This window comes from Schistocerca cancellata, chromosome 2 (genome assembly GCF_023864275.1).
Source record: "Schistocerca cancellata isolate TAMUIC-IGC-003103 chromosome 2, iqSchCanc2.1, whole genome shotgun sequence".
NCBI classification, from domain to species: Eukaryota; Metazoa; Arthropoda; class Insecta; order Orthoptera; family Acrididae; genus Schistocerca; species Schistocerca cancellata.
The window spans coordinates 16,872,090-16,895,702 of NC_064627.1; positions in this window are offsets into that span (position 1 = coordinate 16,872,090).

The window sequence follows — 23,613 nt, forward strand, 5'->3', positions numbered from 1 at the left end:
ATCTTCTACCTTCCTGCAAGGTAAAATCAACTCGACATTTACCAGAGTTCCTATTAGATCGCTGGACTTCATGGAAGTTTCAGAGGTCGAGCAGGTGTGCTTCCTTCCATATCTTCATCATTTGCCCTCTTATGATCACTGATTCCCTGTTCTGCACAAGTGGCTCATCTTCTACCTTCCTGCAAGCGTAAAATCAACTCGACATTTACCAGAGATCCTATTAGATCGCTGGACTTCATGGAAGTTTCAGAGGTCGAGCAGGTGTGCTTCCTTCCATATCTTCATCATTTGCCCTCTTATGATCACTGATTCCCTGTTCTGCACAAGTGGCTCATCTTCTACCTTCCTGCAAGGGTAAAATCAACTCGACAATTCCCAGAGTTCCTATTAGATCGCTGGACTTCATGGAAGTTTCAGAGGTCGAGCAGGTGTGCTTCCTTCCATATCTTCATCATTTGCCCTCTTATGATCACTGATTCCCTGTTCTGCACAAGTGCCTCATCTTCTACCTTCCTGCAAGGGTAAAATCAACTCGACATTTCCCAGAGTTCCTATTAGATCGCTGGACTTCATGGAAGTTACAGAGGTCGAGCAGGTGTGCTTCCTTCCATATCTTCATCATTTGCCCTCTTATGATCACTGATTCCCTGTTCTGCACAAGTGCCTCATCTTCTACCTTCCTGCAAGGGTAAAATCATCTCGACATTTCCCAATGTTCCTATTAGATCGCTGGACTTCATGTAAGTTTCAGAGGTCGAGCAGGTGTGCTTCCTTCCATATCTTCATCATTTGCCCTCTTATGATCACTGATTCCCTGTTCTGCACAAGTGGCTCATCTTCTACCTTCCTGCAAGGGTAAAATCAACTCGACATTTCCCAGAGTTCCTATTAGATCGCTGGACTTCATGTAAGTTTCAGAGGTCGAGCAGGTGTGCTTCCTTCCATATCTTCATCATTTGCCCTCTTATGATCACTGATTCCCTGTTCTGCACAAGTGGCTCATCTTCTACCTTCCTGCAAGGGTAAAATCAACTCGACATTTCCCAGAGTTCCTATTAGATCGCTCGACTTCATGGAAGTTTCAGAGGTCGAGCAGGTGCGCTTCCTTCCATATCTTCATCATTTGCCCTCTTATGATCACTGATTCCCTGTTCTGCACAAGTGCCTCATCTTCTACCTTCCTGTAAGGGTAAAATCAACTTGACATTTCCCAGAGTTCCTATTAGATCGCTGGACTTCATGGAAGTTTCAGAGGTCGAGCAGGTGTGCTTCCTTCCATATCTTCATCATTTGCCCTCTTATGATCACTGATTCCCTGTTCTGCACAAGTGGCTCATCTTCTACCTTCCTGCAAGGGTAAAATCAACTCGACATTTCCCAGAGTTCCTATTAGATCGCTGGACTTCATGGAAGTTTCAGAGGTCGAGCAGGTGTGCTTCCTTCCATATCTTCATCATTCGCCCCCTTATGATCACTGATTCCCTGTTCTGCACAAGTGGCTCATCTTCTACCTTCCTGCAAGGGTAAAATCAACTCGACATTTCCCAGAGTTCCTATTAGATCGCTGGACTTCATGGAAGTTTCAGAGATCGAGCAGGTGTGCTTCCTTCCATATCTTCATCATTTGCCCTCTTATGATCACTGATTCCATGTTCTGCACAAGTGCCTCATCTTCTACCTTCCTGCAAGGGTAAAATCAACTCGACATATCCCAGAGTTCCTATTAGATCGCTGGACTTCATGGAAGTTTCAGAGGTCGAGCAGGTGTGCTTCCTTCCATATCTTCATCATTTGCCCTCTTATGATCACTGATTCCCTGTTCTGCACAAGTGGCTCATCTTCTACCTTCCTGCAAGGGTAAAATCAACTCGACATTTCCCAGAGTTCCTATTAGATCGCTGGACTTCATGGAAGTTTCAGAGGTCGAGCAGGTGTGCTTCCTTCCATATCTTCATCATTTGCCCTCTTATGATCACTGATTCCCTGTTCTGCACAAGTGCCTCATCTTCTACCTTCCTGCAAGGGTAAAATCAACTCGACATTTCCCAGAGTTCCTATTAGATCGCTGGACTTCATGGAAGTTTCAGAGGTCGAGCAGGTGTGCTTCCTTCCATATCTTCATCATTTGCCCTCTTATGATCACTGATTCCCTGTTCTACAAAAGTGCCTCATCTTCTACCTTCCTGCAAGGGTAAAATCATCTCGACATTTCCCAATGTTCCTATTAGATCGCTGGACTTCATGGAAGTTTCAGAGGTCGAGCAGGTGTGCTTCCTTCCATATCTTCATCATTTGCCCTCTTATGATCACTGATTCCCTGTTCTGCACAAGTGCCTCATCTTCTACCTTCCTGCAAGGGTAAAATCAACTCGACATTTCCCAGAGTTCCTATTAGATCGCTCGACTTCATGGAAGTTTCAGAGGTCGAGCAGGTGTGCTTCCTTCCATATCTTCATCATTTGCCCTCTTATGATCACTGATTCCCTGTTCTGCACAAGTGGCTCATCTTCTACCTCCCTGTAAGGGTAAAATCAACTCGACATTTCCCAGAGTTCCTATTAGATCGCTGGACTTCATGGAAGTTTCAGAGGTCGAGCAGGTGTGCTTCCTTCCATATCTTCACCATTTGCCCTCTTATGATCACTGATTCCCTGTTCTGCACAAGTGGCTCATCTTCTACCTTCCTGCAAGGGTAAAATCAACTCGACATTTCCCAGAGTTCCTATTAGATCGCTGACTTCATGGAAGTTTCAGAGGTCGAGCAGGTGTGCTTCCTTCCATATCTTCATCATTTGCCCTCTTATGATCACTGATTCCCTGTTCTGCACAAGTGGCTCATCTTCTCCCTTCCTGCAAGGGTAAAATCAACTCGACATTTACCAGAGTTCCTATTAGATCGCTGGACTTCATGGAAGTTTCAGAGGTCGAGCAGGTGTGCTTCCTTCCATATCTTCATCATTTGCCCTCTTATGATCACTGATTCCCTGTTCTGCACAAGTGTCTCATCTTCTACCTTCCTGCAAGGGAAAAATCAACTCGACATTTCCCAGAGTTCCTATTAGATCGCTGGACTTCATGGAAGTTTCAGAGGTCGAGCAGGTGTGCTTCCTTCCATATCATCATCATTTGCCCTCTTATGATCACTGATTCCCTGTTCTGCACAAGTGGCTCATCTTCTACCTTCCTGCAAGGGTAAAATCAACTCGACATTTCCCAGAGTTCCTATTAGATCGCTGGACTTCATGGAAGTTTCAGAGGTCGAGCAGGTGTGCTTCCTTCCATATCTTCATCATTTGCCCTCTTATGATCACTGATTTCCTGTTCTGCACAAGTGGCTCATCTTCTACCTTCTTGCAAGGGTAAAATCAACTGGACATTTCCCAGAGTTCCTATTATGTCGCTGGACTTCATGGAAGTTTCAGAGGTCGAGCAGGTGTGCTTCCTTCCATATCTTCATCATTTGCCCTCTTATGATCACTGATTCCCTGTTCTGCACAAGTGCCTCATCTTCTACCTTCCTGCAAGGGTAAAATCAACTCGACATTTCCCAGAGTTCCTATTAGATCGCTGGACTTCATGGAAGTTTCAGAGGTCGAGCAGGTGTGCTTCCTTCCATATCTTCATCATTTGCCCTCTTATGATCACTGATTCCCTGTTCTGCACAAGTTGCTCATCTTCTACCTTCCTGCAAGGGTAAAATCAACTCGACATTTCCCAGAGTTCCTATTAGATCGCTCGACTTCATGGAAGTTTCAGAGGTCGAACAGGTGTGCTTCCTTCCATATCTTCATCATTTGCCCTCTAATGATCACTGATTCCCTGTTCTGCACAAGTGGCTCATCTTCTACCTTCCTGCAAGGGTAAAATCAACTCGACATTTCCCAGAGTTCCTATTAGATCGCTGGACTTCATGGAAGTTTCAGAGGTCGAGCAGGTGTGCTTCCTTCCATATCTTCATCATTTGCCCTCTTATGATCACTGATTCCCTGTTCTGCACAAGTGCCTCATCTTCTACCTTCCTGCAAGGGTAAAATCAACTCGACATTTCCCAGAGTTCCTATTAGATCGCTGGACTTCATGGAAGTTTCAGAGGTCGAGCAGGTGTGCTTCCTTCCATATCTTCATCATTTGCCCTCTGATGATCACTGATTCCCTGTTCTGCACAAGTGGCTCATCTTCTACCTTCCTGCAAGGGTAAAATCAACTCGACATTTCCCAGAGTTCCTATTAGATCGCTGGACTTCATGGAAGCTTCAGAGGTCGAGTAGGTGTGCTTCCTTCCATATCTTCATCATTTGCCCTCTTATGATCACTGATTCCCTGTTCTGCACAAGTGGCTCATCTTCTACCTTCCTGCAAGGGTAAAATCAACTCGACATTTCCCAGAGTTCCTATTAGATCGCTGGACTTCATGGAAGTTTCAGAGGTCGAGCAGGTGTGCTTCCTTCCATATCTTCATCATTTGCCCTCTTATGATCACTGATTCCCTGTTCTGCACAAGTGGCTCATCTTCTACCTTCCTGCAAGGGTAAAATCAACTCGACATTTCCCAGAGTTCCTATTAGATCGCTGGACTTCATGGAAGTTTCAGAGGTCGAGCAGGTGTCCTTCCTTCCATATCTTCATCATTTGCCCTCTTATGATCACTGATTCCCTGTTCTGCACAAGTGGCTCATCTTCTACCTTCCTGCAAGGGTAAAATCAACTCGACATTTCCCAGAGTTCCTATTAGATCGCTGGACTTCATGGAAGTTTCAGGGGTCGAGCAGGTGTGCTTCCTTCCATATCTTCATCATTTGCCCTCTTATGATCACTGATTCCCTGTTCTGCACAAGTGGCTCATCTTCTACCTTCCTGCAAGGGTAAAATCAACTCGACATTTCCCAGAGTTCCTATTAGATCGCAGGACTTCATGGAAGTTTCAGAGGTCGAGCAGGTGTGCTTCCTTCCATATCTTCATCATTTGCCCTCTTATGATCACTGATTCCGTGTTCTGCACAAATGGCTCATCTTCTACCTTCCTGCAAGGGTAAAATCAACTCGACATTTCCCAGAGTTCCTATTAGATCGCTGGACTTCATGGAAGTTTCAGAGGTCGAGCAGGTGTGCTTCCTTCCATATCTTCATCATTTGCCCTCTTATGATCACTGATTCCCTGTTCTGCACAAATGGCTCATCTTCTACCTTCCTGCAAGGTAAAATCAACTCGACATTTACCAGAGTTCCTATTAGATCGCTGGACTTCATGGAAGTTTCAGAGGTCGAGCAGGTGTGCTTCCTTCCATATCTTCATCATTTGCCCTCTTATGATCACTGATTCCCTGTTCTGCACAAGTGGCTCATCTTCTACCTTCCTGCAAGGGTAAAATCAACTCGACATTTCCCAGAGTTCCTATTAGATCGCTGGACTTCATGGAAGTTTCAGAGGTCGAGCAGGTGTGCTTCCTTCCATATCTTCATCATTTGCCCTCTTATGATCACTGATTCCCTGTTCTGCACAAATGGCTCATCTTCTACCTTCCTGCAAGGGTAAAATCAACTCGACATTTACCAGAGATCCTATTAGATCGCTGGACTTCATGGAAGTTTCAGAGGTCGAGCAGGTGTGCTTCCTTCCATATCTTCATCATTTGCCCTCTTATGATCACTGATTCCCTGTTCTGCACAAGTGGCTCATCTTCTACCTTCCTGCAAGCGTAAAATCAACTCGACATTTACCAGATATCCTATTAGATCGCTGGACTTCATGGAAGTTTCAGAGGTCGAGCAGGTGTGCTTCCTTCCATATCTTCATCATTTGCCCTCTTATGATCACTGATTCCCTGTTCTGCACAAGTGGCTCATCTTCTACCTTCCTGCAAGGGTAAAATCAACTCGACATTTCCCAGAGTTCCTATTAGATCGCTGGACTTCATGGAAGTTTCAGAGGTCGAGCAGGTGTGCTTCCTTCCATATCTTCATAATTTGCCCTCTTATGATCACTGATTCCCTGTTCTGCACAAGTGCCTCATCTTCTACCTTCCTGCAAGGGTAAAATCAACTCGACATTTCCCAGAGTTCCTATTAGATCGCTGGACTTCATGGAAGTTTCAGAGGTCGAGCAGGTGTGCTTCCTTCCATATCTTCATCATTTGCCCTCTTATGATCACTGATTCCCTGTTCTGCACAAGTGCCACATCTTCTACCTTCCTGCAAGGGTAAAATCATCTCGACATTTCCCAATGTTCCTATTAGATCGCTGGACTTCATGGAAGTTTCAGAGGTCGAGCAGGTGTGCTTCCTTCCATATCTTCATCATTTGCCCTCTTATGATCACTGATTCCCTGTTCTGCACAAGTGCCTCATCTTCTACCTTCCTGCAAGGGTAAAATCAACTCGACATTTCCCAGAGTTCCTATTAGATCGCTCGACTTCATGGAAGTTTCAGAGGTCGAGCAGGTGTGCTTCCTTCCATATCTTCATCATTTGCCCTCTTATGATCACTGATTCCCTGTACTGCACAAGTGGCTCATCTTCTACCTTCCTGTAAGGGTAAAATCAACTCGACATCTCCCAGAGTTCCTATTAGATCGCTGGACTTCATGGAAGTTTCAGAGGTCGAGCAGGTGTGCTTCCTTCCATATCTTCATCATTTGCCCTCTTATGATCACTGATTCCCTGTTCTGCACAAGTGGCTCATCTTCTACCTTCCTGCAAGGGTAAAATCAACTCGACATTTCCCAGAGTTCCTATTAGATCGCTGGACTTCATGGAAGTTTCAGAGGTCGAGCAGGTGTGCTTCCTTCCATATCTTCATCATTTGCCCTCTTATGATCACTGATTCCCTGTTCTGCACAAGTGGCTCATCTTCTACCTTCCTGCAAGGGTAAAATCAACTCGACATTTCCCAGAGTTCCTATTAGATCGCTGGACTTCATGGAAGTTTCAGAGGTCGAGCAGGTGTGCTTCCTTCCATATCTTCATCATTCGCCCTCTTATGATCACTGATTCCCTGTTCTGCACAAGTGGCTCATCTTCTACCTTCCTGCAAGGGTAAAATCAACTCGACATTTCCCAGAGTTCCTATTAGATCGCTGGACTTCATGGAAGTTTCAGAGGTCGAGCAGGTGTGCTTCCTTCCATATCTTCATCATTTGCCCTCTTATGATCACTGATTCCCTGTTCTGCACAAATGGCTCATCTTCTACCTTCCTGCAAGGGTAAAGTCAACTCGACATTTACCAGAGATCCTATTAGATCGCTGGACTTCATGGAAGTTTCAGAGGTCGAGCAGGTGTGCTTCCTTCCATATCTTCATCATTTGCCCTCTTATGATCACTGATTCCCTGTTCTGCACAAGTGGCTCATCTTCTACCTTCCTGCAAGGGTAAAATCAACTCGACATTTACCAGGGATCCTATTAGATCGCTGGACTTCATGGAAGTTTCAGGGGTCGAGCAGGTGTGCTTCCTTCCATATCTTCATCATTTGCCCTCTTATGATCACTGATTCCCTGTTCTGCACAAGTGGCTCATCTTCTACCTTCCTGCAAGGGTAAAATCAACTCGACATTTCCCAGAGTTCCTATTAGATCGCTGGACTTCATGGAAGTTTCAGAGGTCGAGCAGGTGTGCTTCCTTCCATATCTTCATCATTTGCCCTCTTATGATCACTGATTCCCTGTTCTGCACAAATGGCTCATCTTCTACCTTCCTGCAAGGGTAAAATCAACTCGACATTTACCAGAGTTCCTATTAGATCGCTGGACTTCATGGAAGTTTCAGAGGTCGAGCAGGTGTGCTTCCTTCCATATCTTCATCATTTGCCCTCTTATGATCACTGATTCCCTGTTCTGCACAAGTGCCTCATCTTCTACCTTCCTGCACGGGTAAAATCAACTCGACATTTCCCAGAGTTCCTATTAGATCGCTGGACTTCATGGAAGTTTCAGAGGTCGAGCAGGTGTGCTTCCTTCCATATCTTCATCATTTGCCCTCTTATGATCACTGATTCCCTGTTTTGCACAAATGGCTCATCTTCTACCTTCCTGCAAGGTAAAATCAACTCGACATTTACCAGAGTTCCTATTAGATCGCTGGACTTCATGGAAGTTTCAGAGGTCGAGCAGGTGTGCTTCCTTCCATATCTTCATCATTTGCCCTCTTATGATCACTGATTCCCTGTTCTGCACAAGTGGCTCATCTTCTACCTTCCTGCAAGGGTAAAATCAACTCGACATTTCCCAGAGTTCCTATTAGATCGCTGGACTTCATGGAAGTTTCAGAGGTCGAGCAGGTGTGCTTCCTTCCATATCTTCATCATTTGCCCTCTTATGATCACTGATTCCCTGTTCTGCACAAATGGCTCATCTTCTACCTTCCTGCAAGGGTAAAATCAACTCGACATTTACCAGAGATCCTATTAGATCGCTGGACTTCATGGAAGTTTCAGAGGTCGAGCAGGTGTGCTTCCTTCCATATCTTCATCATTTGCCCTCTTATGATCACTGATTCCCTGTTCTGCACAAGTGGCTCATCTTCTACCTTCCTGCAAGCGTAAAATCAACTCGACATTTACCAGAGATCCTATTAGATCGCTGGACTTCATGGAAGTTTCAGAGGTCGAGCAGGTGTGCTTCCTTCCATATCTTCATCATTTGCCCTCTTATGATCACTGATTCCCTGTTCTGCACAAGTGCCTCATCTTCTACCTTCCTGCAAGGGTAAAATCAACTCGACATTTCCCAGAGTTCTTATTAGATCGCTGGACTTCATGGAAGTTTCAGAGGTCGAGCAGGTGTGCTTCCTTCCATATCTTCATCATTTGCCCTCTTATGATCACTGATTCCCTGTTCTGCACAAGTGCCTCATCTTCTACCTTCCTGCAAGGGTAAAATCAACTCGACATTTCCCAGAGTTCCTATTATATCGCTGGACTTCATGGAAGTTTCAGAGGCCGAGCAGGTGTGCTTCCTTCCATATCTTCATCATTTGCCCTCTTATGATCACTGATTCCCTGTTCTGCACAAGTGCCTCATCTTCTACCTTCCTGCAAGGGTAAAATCATCTCGACATTTCCCAATGTTCCTATTAGATCGCTGGACTTCATGGAAGTTTCAGAGGTCGAGCAGGTGTGCTTCCTTCCATATCTTCATCATTTGCCCTCTTATGATCACTGATTCCCTGTTCTGCACAAGTGCCTCATCTTCTACCTTCCTGCAAGGGTAAAATCAACTCGACATTTCCCAGAGTTCCTATTAGATCGCTCGACTTCATGGAAGTTTCAGAGGTCGAGCAGGTGTGCTTCCTTCCATATCTTCATCATTTGCCCTCTTATGATCACTGATTCCCTGTTCTGCACAAGTGGCTCATCTTCTACCTCCCTGTAAGGGTAAAATCAACTCGACATTTCCCAGAGTTCCTATTAGATCGCTGGACTTCATGGAAGTTTCAGAGGTCGAGCAGGTGTGCTTCCTTCCATATCTTCATCATTTGCCCTCTTATGATCACTGATTCCCTGTTCTGCACAAGTGGCTCATCTTCTACCTTCCTGCAAGGGTAAAATCAACTCGACATTTCCCAGAGTTCCTATTAGATCGCTGGACTTCATGGAAGTTTCAGAGGTCGAGCAGGTGTGCTTCCTTCCATATCTTCATCATTCGCCCTCTTATGATCACTGATTCCCTGTTCTGCACAAGTGGCTCATCTTCTACCTTCCTGCAAGGGTAAAATCAACTCGACATTTCCCAGAGTTCCTATTGGATCGCTGGACTTCATGGAAGTTTCAGAGGTCGAGCAGGTGTGCTTCCTTCCATATCTTCATCATTTGCCCTCTTATGATCACTGATTCCCTGTTCTGCACAAGTGGCTCATCTTCTACCTTCCTGCAAGGGTAAAATCAACTCGACATTTACCAGGGATCCTATTAGATCGCTGGACTTCATGGAAGTTTCAGGGGTCGAGCAGGTGTGCTTCTGTGGTGTCACCGCCACACCACGCTTGCTAGGTGGTAGCTTAAATCGGCCGCGGTCCATTAGTACATGTCGGACCCGCGTGTCGCCGCCATCAGTACTTGCAGACCTAGCGCCACCACATGGCAGGTCTAGAAAGACGGAATAGCACTCGCCCCAGTTGTACGGACGACATTGCTAGCGACTAGACGTACGAAGCCTTCCTCTCATTTGCCGAGAGACAGTTAGAATAGCCTTCAGCTAAGTCCATAGCTACGACCTAGCAAGGCGCAGTTAACCACATCTGGAGAGAGTCTTACTTGTATTCACCATAGAGATGTACCACACAAGAGAATAAAGTTAAGTATATGAGACGCTCCGTTCTTTTCTTTATAGCATTTATGAAGTATCCTGTTTCAGACTTTACGAGCTTCTGGGGGAGCTGATAGCGTGCCTATTCGGCCATTCTAAATAACACTGTGTCGGCACTTCTGTCGACACACATAACAGCTTCCTTCCATATCTTCATCATTTGCCCTCTTATGATCACTGATTCCCTGTTCTGCACAAGTGGCTCATCTTCTACCTTCCTGCAAGGGTAAAATCAACTCGACATTTCCCAGAGTTCCTATTAGATCGCTGGACTTCATGGAAGTTTCAGAGGTTGAGCAGGTGTGCTTCCTTCCATATCTTCATCATTTGCCCTCTTATGATCACTGATTCCCTGTTCTGCACAAATGGCTCATCTTCTACCTTCCTGCAAGGGTAAAATCAACTCGACATTTCCCAGAGTTCCTATTACATCGCTGGACTTCATGGAAGTTTCAGAGGTCGAGCAGGTGTGCTTCCTTCCATATCTTCATCATTTGCCCTCTTATGATCACTGATTCCCTGTTCTGCACAAGTGGCTCATCTTCTACCTTCCTGCAAGGGTAAAATCAACTCGACATTTCCCAGAGTTCCTATTAGATCGCTGGACTTCATGGAAGTTTCAGAGGTCGAGCAGGTGTGCTTCCTTCCATATCTTCATCATTCGCCCTCTTATGATCACTGATTCCCTGTTCTGCACAAGTGGCTCATCTTCTACCTTCCTGCAAGGGTAAAATCAACTCGACATTTCCCAGAGTTCCTATTAGATCGCTGGACTTCATGGAAGTTTCAGAGGTCGAGCAGGTGTGCTTCCTTCCATATCTTCATCATTTGCCCTCTTATGATCACTGATTCCCTGTTCTGCACAAGTGCCTCATCTTCTACCTTCCTGCAAGGGTAAAATCAACTCGACATTTCCCAGAGTTCCTATTAGATCGCTGGACTTCATGGAAGTTTCAGAGGTCGAGCAGGTGTGCTTCCTTCCATATCTTCAGCATTTGCCCTCTTATGATCACGGATTCCCTGTTCTGCACAAGTGCCTCATCTTCTACCTTCCTGCAAGGGTAAAATCAACTCGACATTTCCCAGAGTTCCTATTAGATCGCTGGACTTCATGGAAGTTTCAGAGGTCGAGCAGGTGTGCTTCCTTCCATATCTTCATCATTTGCCCTCTTATGATCACTGATTCCCTGTTCTGCACAAGTGGCTCATCTTCTACCTTCCTGCAAGGGTAAAATCAACTCGACATTTCCCAGAGTTCCTATTACATCGCTGGACTTCATGGAAGTTTCAGAAGTCGAGCAGGTGTGCTTCCTTCCATATCTTCATCATTTGCCCTCTTATGATCACTGATTCCCTGTTCTGCACAAGTGCCTCATCTTCTACCTTCCTGCAAGGGTAAAATCAACTCGACATTTCCCAGAGTTCCTATTAGATCGCTGGACTTCATGGAAGTTTCAGAGGTCGAGCAGGTGTGCTTCCATCCATATCTTCATCATTTGCCCTCTTATGATCACTGATTCCCTGTTCTGCACAAATGGCTCATCTTCTACCTTCCTGCAAGGGTAAAATCAACTCGACATTTACCAGAGTTCCTATTAGATCGCTGGACTTCATGGAATTTTCAGAGGTCGAGCAGGTGTGCTTCCTTCCATATCTTCATCATTTGCCCTCTTATGATCACTGATTCCCTGTTCTGCACAAGTGGCTCATCTTCTACCTTCCTGCAAGGGTAAAATCAACTCGACATTTCCCAGAGTTCCTATTAGATCGCTGGACTTCATGGAAGTTTCAGAGGTCGAGCAGGTGTGCTTCCTTCCATATCTTCATCATTTGCCCTCTTATGATCACTGATTCCCTGTTCTGCACAAGTGCCTCATCTTCTACCTTCCTGCACGGGTAAAATCAACTCGACATTTCCCAGAGTTCCTATTAGATCGCTGGACTTCATGGAAGTTTCAGAGGTCGAGCAGGTGTGCTTCCTTCCATATCTTCATCATTTGCCCTCTTATGATCACTGATTCCCTGTTTTGCACAAATGGCTCATCTTCTACCTTCCTGCAAGGTAAAATCAACTCGACATTTACCAGAGTTCCTATTAGATCGCTGGACTTCATGGAAGTTTCAGAGGTCGAGCAGGTGTGCTTCCTTCCATATCTTCATCATTTGCCCTCTTATGATCACTGATTCCCTGTTCTGCACAAGTGGCTCATCTTCTACCTTCCTGCAAGGGTAAAATCAACTCGACATTTCCCAGAGTTCCTATTAGATCGCTGGACTTCATGGAAGTTTCAGAGGTCGAGCAGGTGTGCTTCCTTCCATATCTTCATCATTTGCCCTCTTATGATCACTGATTCCCTGTTCTGCACAAATGGCTCATCTTCTACCTTCCTGCAAGGGTAAAATCAACTCGACATTTACCAGAGATCCTATTAGATCGCTGGACTTCATGGAAGTTTCAGAGGTCGAGCAGGTGTGCTTCCTTCCATATCTTCATCATTTGCCCTCTTATGATCACTGATTCCCTGTTCTGCACAAGTGGCTCATCTTCTACCTTCCTGCAAGCGTAAAATCAACTCGACATTTACCAGAGATCCTATTAGATCGCTGGACTTCATGGAAGTTTCAGAGGTCGAGCAGGTGTGCTTCCTTCCATATCTTCATCATTTGCCCTCTTATGATCACTGATTCCCTGTTCTGCACAAGTGCCTCATCTTCTACCTTCCTGCAAGGGTAAAATCAACTCGACATTTCCCAGAGTTCCTATTAGATCGCTGGACTTCATGGAAGTTTCAGAGGTCGAGCAGGTGTGCTTCCTTCCATATCTTCATCATTTGCCCTCTTATGATCACTGATTCCCTGTTCTGCACAAGTGCCTCATCTTCTACCTTCCTGCAAGGGTAAAATCAACTCGACATTTCCCAGAGTTCCTATTATATCGCTGGACTTCATGGAAGTTTCAGAGGCCGAGCAGGTGTGCTTCCTTCCATATCTTCATCATTTGCCCTCTTATGATCACTGATTCCCTGTTCTGCACAAGTGCCTCATCTTCTACCTTCCTGCAAGGGTAAAATCATCTCGACATTTCGCAATGTTCCTATTAGATCGCTGGACTTCATGGAAGTTTCAGAGGTCGAGCAGGTGTGCTTCCTTCCATATCTTCATCATTTGCCCTCTTATGATCACTGATTCCCTGTTCTGCACAAGTGCCTCATCTTCTACCTTCCTGCAAGGGTAAAATCAACTCGACATTTCCCAGAGTTCCTATTAGATCGCTCGACTTCATGGAAGTTTCAGAGGTCGAGCAGGTGTGCTTCCTTCCATATCTTCATCATTTGCCCTCTTATGATCACTGATTCCCTGTTCTGCACAAGTGGCTCATCTTCTACCTCCCTGTAAGGGTAAAATCAACTCGACATTTCCCAGAGTTCCTATTAGATCGCTGGACTTCATGGAAGTTTCAGAGGTCGAGCAGGTGTGCTTCCTTCCATATCTTCATCATTCGCCCTCTTATGATCACTGATTCCCTGTTCTGCACAAGTGGCTCATCTTCTACCTTCCTGCAAGGGTAAAATCAACTCGACATTTCCCAGAGTTCCTATTAGATCGCTGGACTTCATGGAAGTTTCAGAGGTCGAGCAGGTGTGCTTCCTTCCATATCTTCATCATTTGCCCTCTTATGATCACTGATTCCCTGTTCTGCACAAGTGGCTCATCTTCTACCTTCCTGCAAGGGTAAAATCAACTCGACATTTACCAGGGATCCTATTAGATCGCTGGACTTCATGGAAGTTTCAGGGGTCGAGCAGGTGTGCTTCCTTCCATATCTTCATCATTTGCCCTCTTATGATCACTGATTCCCTGTTCTGCACAAGTGGCTCATCTTCTACCTTCCTGCAAGGGTAAAATCAACTCGACATTTCCCAGAGTTCCTATTAGATCGCTGGACTTCATGGAAGTTTCAGAGGTTGAGCAGGTGTGCTTCCTTCCATATCTTCATCATTTGCCCTCTTATGATCACTGATTCCCTGTTCTGCACAAATGGCTCATCTTCTACCTTCCTGCAAGGGTAAAATCAACTCGACATTTCCCAGAGTTCCTATTACATCGCTGGACTTCATGGAAGTTTCAGAGGTCGAGCAGGTGTGCTTCCTTCCATATCTTCATCATTTGCCCTCTTATGATCACTGATTCCCTGTTCTGCACAAGTGGCTCATCTTCTACCTTCCTGCAAGGGTAAAATCAACTCGACATTTCCCAGAGTTCCTATTAGATCGCTGGACTTCATGGAAGTTTCAGAGGTCGAGCAGGTGTGCTTCCTTCCATATCTTCATCATTTGCCTTCTTATGATCACTGATTCCCTGTTCTGCACAAGTGCCTCATCTTCTACCTTCCTGCAAGGGTAAAATCAATTCGACATTTCCCAGAGTTCCTATTAGATCGCTGGACTTCATGGAAGTTTCAGATGTCGAGCAGGTGTGCTTCCTTCCATATCATCATCATTTGCCCTCTTATGATCACTGATTCCCTGTTCTGCACAAGTGCCTCATCTTCTACCTTCCTGCAAGGGTAAAATCAACTCGACATTTCCCAGAGTTCCTATTAGATCGCTGGACTTCATGGAAGTTTCAGAGGTCGAGCAGGTGTGCTTCCTTCCATATCTTCAGCATTTGCCCTCTTACGATCACGGATTCCCTGTTCTGCACAAGTGCCTCATCTTCTACCTTCCTGCAAGGGTAAAATCAACTCGACATTTCCCAGAGTTCCTATTAGATCGCTGGACTTCATGGAAGTTTCAGAGGTCGAGCAGGTGTGCTTCCTTCCATATCTTCATCATTTGCCCTCTTATGATCACTGATTCCCTGTTCTGCACAAGTGGCTCATCTTCCACCTTCCTGCAAGGGTAAAATCAACTCGACATTTCCCAGAGTTCCTATTAGATCGCTGGACTTCATGGAAGTTTCAGAGGTCGAGCAGGTGTGCTTCCTTCCATATCTTCATCATTTGCCCTCTTATGATCACTGATTCCCTGTTCTGCACAAGTGCCTCATCTTCTACCTTCCTGCAAGGGTAAAATCAACTCGACATTTCCCAGAGTTCCTATTAGATCGCTGGACTTCATGGAAGTTTCAGAGGTCGAGCAGGTGTGCTTCCTTCCATATCTTCATCATTTGCCCTCTTATGATCACTGATTCCCTGTTCTGCACAAGTGCCTCATCTTCTACCTTCCTGCACGGGTAAAATCAACTCGACATTTCCCAGAGTTCCTATTAGATCGCTGGACTTCATGGAAATTTCAGAGGTCGAGCAGGTGTGCTTCCTTCCATATCTTCATCATTTGCCCTCTTATGATCACTGATTCCCTGTTCTGCACAAGTGGCTCATCTTCTACCTTCCTGCAAGGGTAAAATCAACTCGACATTTCCCAGAGTTCCTATTAGATCGCTGGACTTCATGGAAGTTTCAGAGGTCGAGCAGGTGTGCTTCCTTCCATATCTTCATCATTTGCCTTCTTATGATCACTGATTCCCTGTTCTGCACACGTGGCTCATCTTCTACCTTTATGCAAGGGTAAAATCAACTCGACATTTCACAGAGTTCCTATTAGATCGCTGGACTTCATGGAAGTTTCAGAGGTCGAGCAGGTGTGCTTCCTTCCATATCTTCATCATTTGCCCTCTTATGATCACTGATTCCCTGTTCTGCACAAGTGCCTCATCTTCTACCTTTCTGCAAGGGTAAAATCAACTCGACATTTCCCAGAGTTCCTATTAGATCGCTGGACTTCATGGAAGTTTCAGAGGTCGAGCAGGTGTGCTTCCTTCCACATCATCATCATTTGCCCTCTTATGATCACTGATTCCCTGTTCTGCACAAGTGCCTCATCTTCTACCTTCCTGCAAGGGTAAAATCAACTCGACATTTCCCAGAGTTCCTATTAGATCGCTGGACTTCATGGAAGTTTCAGAGGTCGAGCAGGTGTGCTTCCTTCCATATCTTCATCATTTGCCCTCTTATGATCACTGATTCCCTGTTCTGCACAAGTGGCTCATCTTCTACCTTCCTGCAAGGGTAAAATCAACTCGACATTTCCCAATGTTCCTATTAGATCGCTGGACTTCATGGAAGTTTCAGAGGTCGAGCAGGTGTGCTTCCTTCCATATCTTCATCATTTGCCCTCTTATGATCACTGATTCCCTGTTCTGCACAAGTCCCTCATCTTGTACCTTCCTGCAAGGGTAAAATCAACTCGACATTTCCCAGAGTTCCTATTAGATCGCTGGACTTCATGGAAGTTTCAGAGGTCGAGCAGGTGTGCTTCCTTCCATATCTTCATCATTTGCCCTCTTATGATCACTGATTCCCTGTTCTGCACAAGTGCCTCATCTTCTACCTTCCTGCAAAGGTAAAATCAACTGGACATTTCCCAGAGTTCCTATTAGATCGCTGGACTTCATGGAAGTTTCATAGGTCGAGCAGGTGTGCTTCCTTCCATATCTTCATCATTTGCCCTCTTATGTTCACTGATTCCCTGTTCTGCACAAGTGGCTCATCTTCTACCTTCCTGCAAGGGTAAAATCAACTCGACATTTACCAGAGTTCCTGTTAGATCGCTGGACTTCATGGAAGTTTCAGAGGTCGAGCAGGTGTGCTTCCTTCCATATCTTCGTCATTCGCCCTCTTATGATCACTGATTCCCTGTTCTGCACAAGTGGCTCATCTTCTACGTTCCTGCAAGGGTAAAATCAACTCGACATTTCCCAGAGTTCCTATTAGATCGCTGGACTTCATGGAAGTTTCAGAGGTCGAGCAGGTGTGCTTCCTTCCATATCTTCATCATTTGCCCTCTTATGATCACTGATTCCCTGTTCTGCACAAGTGCCTCATCTTCTACCTTCCTGCAAGGGTAAAATCAACTCGACATTTACCAGAGTTCCTATTAGATCGCTGGACTTCATGGAAGTTTCAGAGGTCGAGCAGGTGTGCTTCCTTCCATATCTTCATCATTTGCCCTCTTATGATCACTGATTCCCTGTTCTGCACAAGTGCCTCATCTTCTACGTTCCTGCAAGGGTAAAACCAACTCGACATTTCCCAGAGTTCCTATTAGATCGCTGGACTTCATGGAACTTTCAGAGGTCGAGCAGGTGTGCTTCCTTCCATATCTTCATCATTTGCCCTTTTATGATCACTGATTCCCTGTTCTGCACAAGTGCCTCATCTTCTACCTTCCTGCAAGGGTAAAATCAACTCGACATTTCCCAGAGTTCCTATTAGATCGCTGGACTTCATGGAAGTTTCAGAGGTCGAGCAGGTGTGCTTCCTTCCATATCTTCATCATTTGCCCTCTTATGATCACTGATTCCCTGTTCTGCACAAGTGGCTCATCTTCTACCTTCCTGCAAGGGTAAAATCAACTCGACATTTCCCAGAGTTCCTTTTAGATCACTGGACTTCATGGAAGTTTCAGAGGTCGAGCAGGTGTGCTTCCTTCCACATCTTCATCATTTGCCCTCTTATGATCACTGATTCCCTGTTCTGCACAAGTGCCTCATCTTCTACCTTCCTGCAAGGGTAAAATCAACTCGACATTTCCCAGAGTTCCTATTAGATCGCTGGACTTCATGGAAGTTTCAGAGGTCGAGCAGGTGTGCTTCCTTCCATATCTTCATCATTTGCCCTCTTATGATCACTGATTCCCTGTTCTGCACAAGTGGCTCATCTTCTACCTTCCTGCAAGGGTAAAATCAACTCTACATTTCCCAGAGTTCCTATTAGATCGCTGGACTTCATGGAAGTTTCAGAGGTCGAGCAGGTGTGCTTCCTTCCATATCTTCATCATTTGCCCTCTTATGATCACTGATACCCTGTTCTGCACAAATGGCTCATCTTCTACCTTCCTGCAAGGGTAAAGTCAACTCGACATTTACCAGAGATCCTATTAGATCGCTGGACTTCATGGAAGTTTCAGAGGTCGAGCAGGTGTGCTTCCTTCCATATCTTCATCATTTGCCCTCTTATGATCACTGATTCCCTGTTCTGCACAAGTGGCTCATCTTCTACCTTCCTGCAAGGGTAAAATCAACTCGACATTTACCAGGGATCCTATTAGATCGCTCGACTTCATGGAAGTTTCAGAGGTCGAGCAGGTGTGCTTCCTTCCACATCTTCATCATTCGCCCTCTTATGATCACTGATTCCCTGTTCTGCACAAGTGGCTCATCTTCTACCTTCCTGCAAGGGTAAAATCAACTCGACATTTCCCAGAGTTCCTATTAGATCGCTGGACTTCATGGAAGTTTCAGAGGTCGAGCAGGTGTGCTTCCTTCCATATCTTCATCATTTGCCCTCTTATGATCACTGATTCCGTGTTCTGCACAAGTGCCTCATCTTCTACCTTCCTGCAAGGGTAAAATCAACTCGACATTTACCAGAGTTCCTATTAGATCGCTGGACTTCATGGAAGTTTCAGAGGTCGAGCAGGTGTGCTTCCTTCCATATCTTCATATTTTGCCCTCTTATGATCACTGTTCCCTGTTCTGCACAAGTGGCTCATCTTCTACCTTCCTGCAAGGGTAAAATCAACTCGACATTTCCCAGAGTTCCTATTAGATCGCTGGACTTCATGGAAGTTTCAGAGGTCGAGCAGGTGTGCTTCCTTCCATATCTTCATCATTTGCCCTCTTATGATCACTGATTCCCTGTTCTGCACAAGTGCCTCATCTTCTACCTTCCTGCAAGGGTAAAATCAATTCGACATTTCCCAGAGTTCCTATTAGATCGCTGGACTTCATGGAAGTTTCAGAGGTCGAGCAGGTGTGCTTCCTTCCATATCTTCATCATTTGCCCTCTTATGATCACTGATTCCCTGTTCTGCACAAGTGGCTCATCTTCTACCTTCCTGCAAGGGTAAAATCAACTCGACATTTCCCAGAGTTCCTATTAGATCGCTGGACTTCATGGAAGTTTCAGAGGTCGAGCAGGTGTGCTTCCTTCCATATCTTCAGCATTTGCCCTCTTATGATCACGGATTCCCTGTTCTGCACAAGTGCCTCATCTTCTACCTTCCTGCAAGGGTAAAATCAACTCGACATTTCCCAGAGTTCCTATTAGATCGCTGGACTTCATGGAAGTTTCAGAGGTCGAGCAGGTGTGCTTCCTTCCATATCTTCATCATTTGCCCTCTTATGATCACTGATTCCCTGTTCTGCACAAGTGGCTCATCTTCTACCTTCCTGCAAGGGTAAAATCAACTCGACATTTCCCAGAGTTCCTATTAGATCGCTGGACTTCATGGAAGTTTCAGAGGTCGAGCAGGTGTGCTTCCTTCCATATCTTCATCATTTGCCCTCTTATGATCACTGATTCCCTGTTCTGCACAAGTGCCTCATCTTCTACCTTCCTGCAAGGGTAAAATCAACTCGACATTTCCCAGAGTTCCTATTAGATCGCTGGACTTCATGGAAGTTTCAGAGGTCGAGCAGGTGTGCTTCCTTCCATATCTTCATCATTTGCCCTCTTATGATCACTGATTCCCTGTTCTGCACAACTGCCTCATCTTCTACCTTCCTGCAAGGGTAAAATCAACTCGACATTTCCCAGAGTTCCTATTAGATCGCTGGACTTCATGGAAATTTCAGAGGTCGAGCAGGTGTGCTTCCTTCCATATCTTCATCATTTGCCCTCTTATGATCACTGATTCCCTGTTCTGCACAAGTGGCTCATCTTCTACCTTCCTGCAAGGGTAAAATCAACTCGACATTTCCCAGAGTTCCTATTAGATCGCTGGACTTCATGGAAGTTTCAGAGGTCGAGCAGGTAAGCTTCCTTCCATATCTTCATCATTTGCCCTCTTATGATCACTGATTCCCTGTTCTGCACAAATGGCTCATCTTCTACCTTCCTGCAAGGGTAAAATCAACTCGACATTTACCAGAGTTCCTATTAGATCGCTGGACTTCATGGAAGTTTCAGAGGTCGAGCAGGTGTGCTTCCTTCCATATCTTCATCATTTGCCCTCTTATGATCACTGATTCCCTGTTCCGCACAAGTGGCTCATCTTCTACCTTCCTGCAAGGGTAAAATCAACTCGACATTTCCCAGAGTTCCTATTAGATCGCTGGACTTCATGGAAGTTTCAGAGGTCGAGCAGGTGTGCTTCCTTCCATATCTTCATCATTTGCCCTCTTATGATCACTGATTCCCTGTTCTGCACAAGTGGCTCTACTTCTACCTTCCTGCAAGGGTAAAATCAACTCGACATTTCCCAGAGTTCCTATTAGATCGCTGGACTTCATGGAAGTTTCAGAGGTCGAGCAGGTGTGCTTCCTTCCATATCTTCATCATTTGCCCTCTTATGATCACTGATTCCCTGTTCTGCACAAGTGCCTCATCTTCTACCTTCCTGCAAGGGTAAAATCAACTCGACATTTACCAGAGTTCCTATTAGATCGCTGGACTTCATGGAAGTTTCAAAGGTCGAGCAGGTGTGCTTCCTTCCATATCTTAATCATTTGCCCTCTTATGATCACTGATTCCCTGTTCTGCACAAGTGCCTCATCTTCTACCTTCCTGCAAGGGTAAAATCAACTCGACATTTCCCAGAGTTCCTATTAGATCGCTGGACTTCATGGAAGTTTCAGAGGTCGAGCAGGTGTGCTTCCTTCCATATCTTCATCATTTGCCCTCTTATGATCACTGATTCCCTGTTCTGCACAAGTGGCTCATCTTCTACCTTCCTGCAAGGGTAAAATCAACTCGACATTTCCCAGAGTTCCTATTAGATCGCTGGACTTCATGGAAATTTCAGAGGTCGAGCAGGTGTGCTTCCTTCCATATCTTCATCATTTGCCCTCTTATGATCACTGATTCCCTGTTCTGCACAAGTGCCTCATCTTCTACCTTCCTGCAAGGGTAAAATCAACTCGACATTTCCCAGAGTTCCTATTAGATCGCTGGACTTCATGGAAGTTTCAGAGGTCGAGCAGGTGTGCTTCCTTCCATATCTTCATCATTTGCCCTTTTATGATCACTGATTCCCTGTTCTGCACAAGTGCCTCATCTTCTACCTTCCTGCAAGGGTAAAATCAACTCGACATTTCCCAGAGTTCCTATTAGATCGCTGGACTTCATGGAAGTTTCAGAGGTCGAGCAGGTGTGCTTCCTTCCATATCTTCATCATTTGCCCTCTTATGATCACTGATTCCCTGTTCTGCACAAGTGGCTCATCTTATACCTTCCTGCAAGGGTAAAATCAACTCGACATTTCCCAGAGTTCCTATTAGATCACTGGACTTCATGGAAGTTTCAGAGGTCGAGCAGGTGTGCTTCCTTCCATATCTTCATCATTTGCCCTCTTATGATCACTGATTCCCTGTTCTGCACAAGTGCCTCATCTTCTACCTTCCTGCAAGGGTAAAATCAACTCGACATTTCCCAGAGTTCCTATTAGATCGCTGGACTTCATGGAAGTTTCAGAGGTCGAGCAGGTGTGCTTCCTTCCATATCTTCATCATTTGCCCTCTTATGATCACTGATTCCCTGTTCTGCACAAGTGGCTCATCTTCTACCTTCCTGCAAGGGTAAAATCAACTTGACATTTCCCAGAGTTCCTATTAGATCGCTGGACTTCATGGAAGTTTCAGAGGTCGAGCAGGTGTGCTTCCTTCCATATCTTCATCATTTGCCCTCTTATGATCACTGATACCCTGTTCTGCACAAATGGCTCATCTTCTACCTTCCTGCAAGGGTAAAGTCAACTCGACATTTACCAGAGATCCTATTAGATCGCTGGACTTCATGGAAGTTTCAGAGGTCGAGCAGGTGTGCTTCCTTCCATATCTTCATCATTTGCCCTCTTATGATCACTGATTCCCTGTTCTGCACAAGTGGCTCATCTTCTACCTTCCTGCAAGGGTAAAATCAACTCGACATTTACCAGGGATCCTATTAGATCGCTCGACTTCATGGAAGTTTCAGAGGTCGAGCAGGTGTGCTTCCTTCCACATCTTCATCATTCGCCCTCTTATGATCACTGATTCCCTGTTCTGCACAAGTGGCTCATCTTCTACCTTCCTGCAAGGGTAAAATCAACTCGACATTTCCCAGAGTTCCTATTAGATCGCTGGACTTCATGGAAGTTTCAGAGGTCGATCAGGTGTGCTTCCTTCCATATCTTCATCATTTGCCCTCTTATGATCACTGATTCCCTGTTCTGCACAAGTGCCCCATCTTCTACCTTCCTGCAAGGGTAAAATCAACTCGACATTTACCAGAGTTCCTATTAGATCGCTGGACTTCATGGAAGTTTCAGAGGTCGAGCAGGTGTGCTTCCTTCCATATCTTCATATTTTGCCCTCTTATGATCACTGTTCCCTGTTCTGCACAAGTGGCTCATCTTCTACCTTCCTGCAAGGGTAAAATCAACTCGACATTTCCCAGAGTTCCTATTAGATCGCTGGACTTCATGGAAGTTTCAGAGGTCGAGCAGGTGTGCTTCCTTCCATATCTTCATCATTTGCCCTCTTATGATCACTGATTCCCTGTTCTGCACAAGTGCCTCATCTTCTACCTTCCTGCAAGGGTAAAATCAATTCGACATTTCCCAGAGTTCCTATTAGATCGCTGGACTTCATGGAAGTTTCAGAGGTCGAGCAGGTGTGATTCCTTCCATATCTTCATCATTTGCCCTCTTATGATCACTGATTCCCTGTTCTGCACAAGTGGCTCATCTTCTACCTTCCTGCAAGGGTAAAATCAACTCGACATTTCCCAGAGTTCCTATTAGATCGCTGGACTTCATGGAAGTTTCAGAGGTCGAGCAGGTGTGCTTCCTTCCATATCTTCAGCATTTGCCCTCTTATGATCACGGATTCCCTGTTCTGCACAAGTGCCTCATCTTCTACCTTCCTGCAAGGGTAAAATCAACTCGACATTTCCCAGAGTTCCTATTAGATCGCTGGACTTCATGGAAGTTTCAGAGGTCGAGCAGGTGTGCTTCCTTCCATATCTTCATCATTTGCCCTCTTATGATCACTGATTCCCTGTTCTGCACAAGTGGCTCATCTTCTACCTTCCTGCAAGGGTAAAATCAACTCGACATTTCCCAGAGTTCCTATTAGATCGCTGGACTTCATGGAAGTTTCAGAGGTCGAGCAGGTGTGCTTCCTTCCATATCTTCATCATTTGCCCTCTTATGATCACTGATTCCCTGTTCTGCACAAGTGCCTCATCTTCTACCTTCCTGTAAGGGTAAAATCAACTCGACATTTCCCAGAGTTCCTATTAGATCGCTGGACTTCATGGAAGTTTCAGA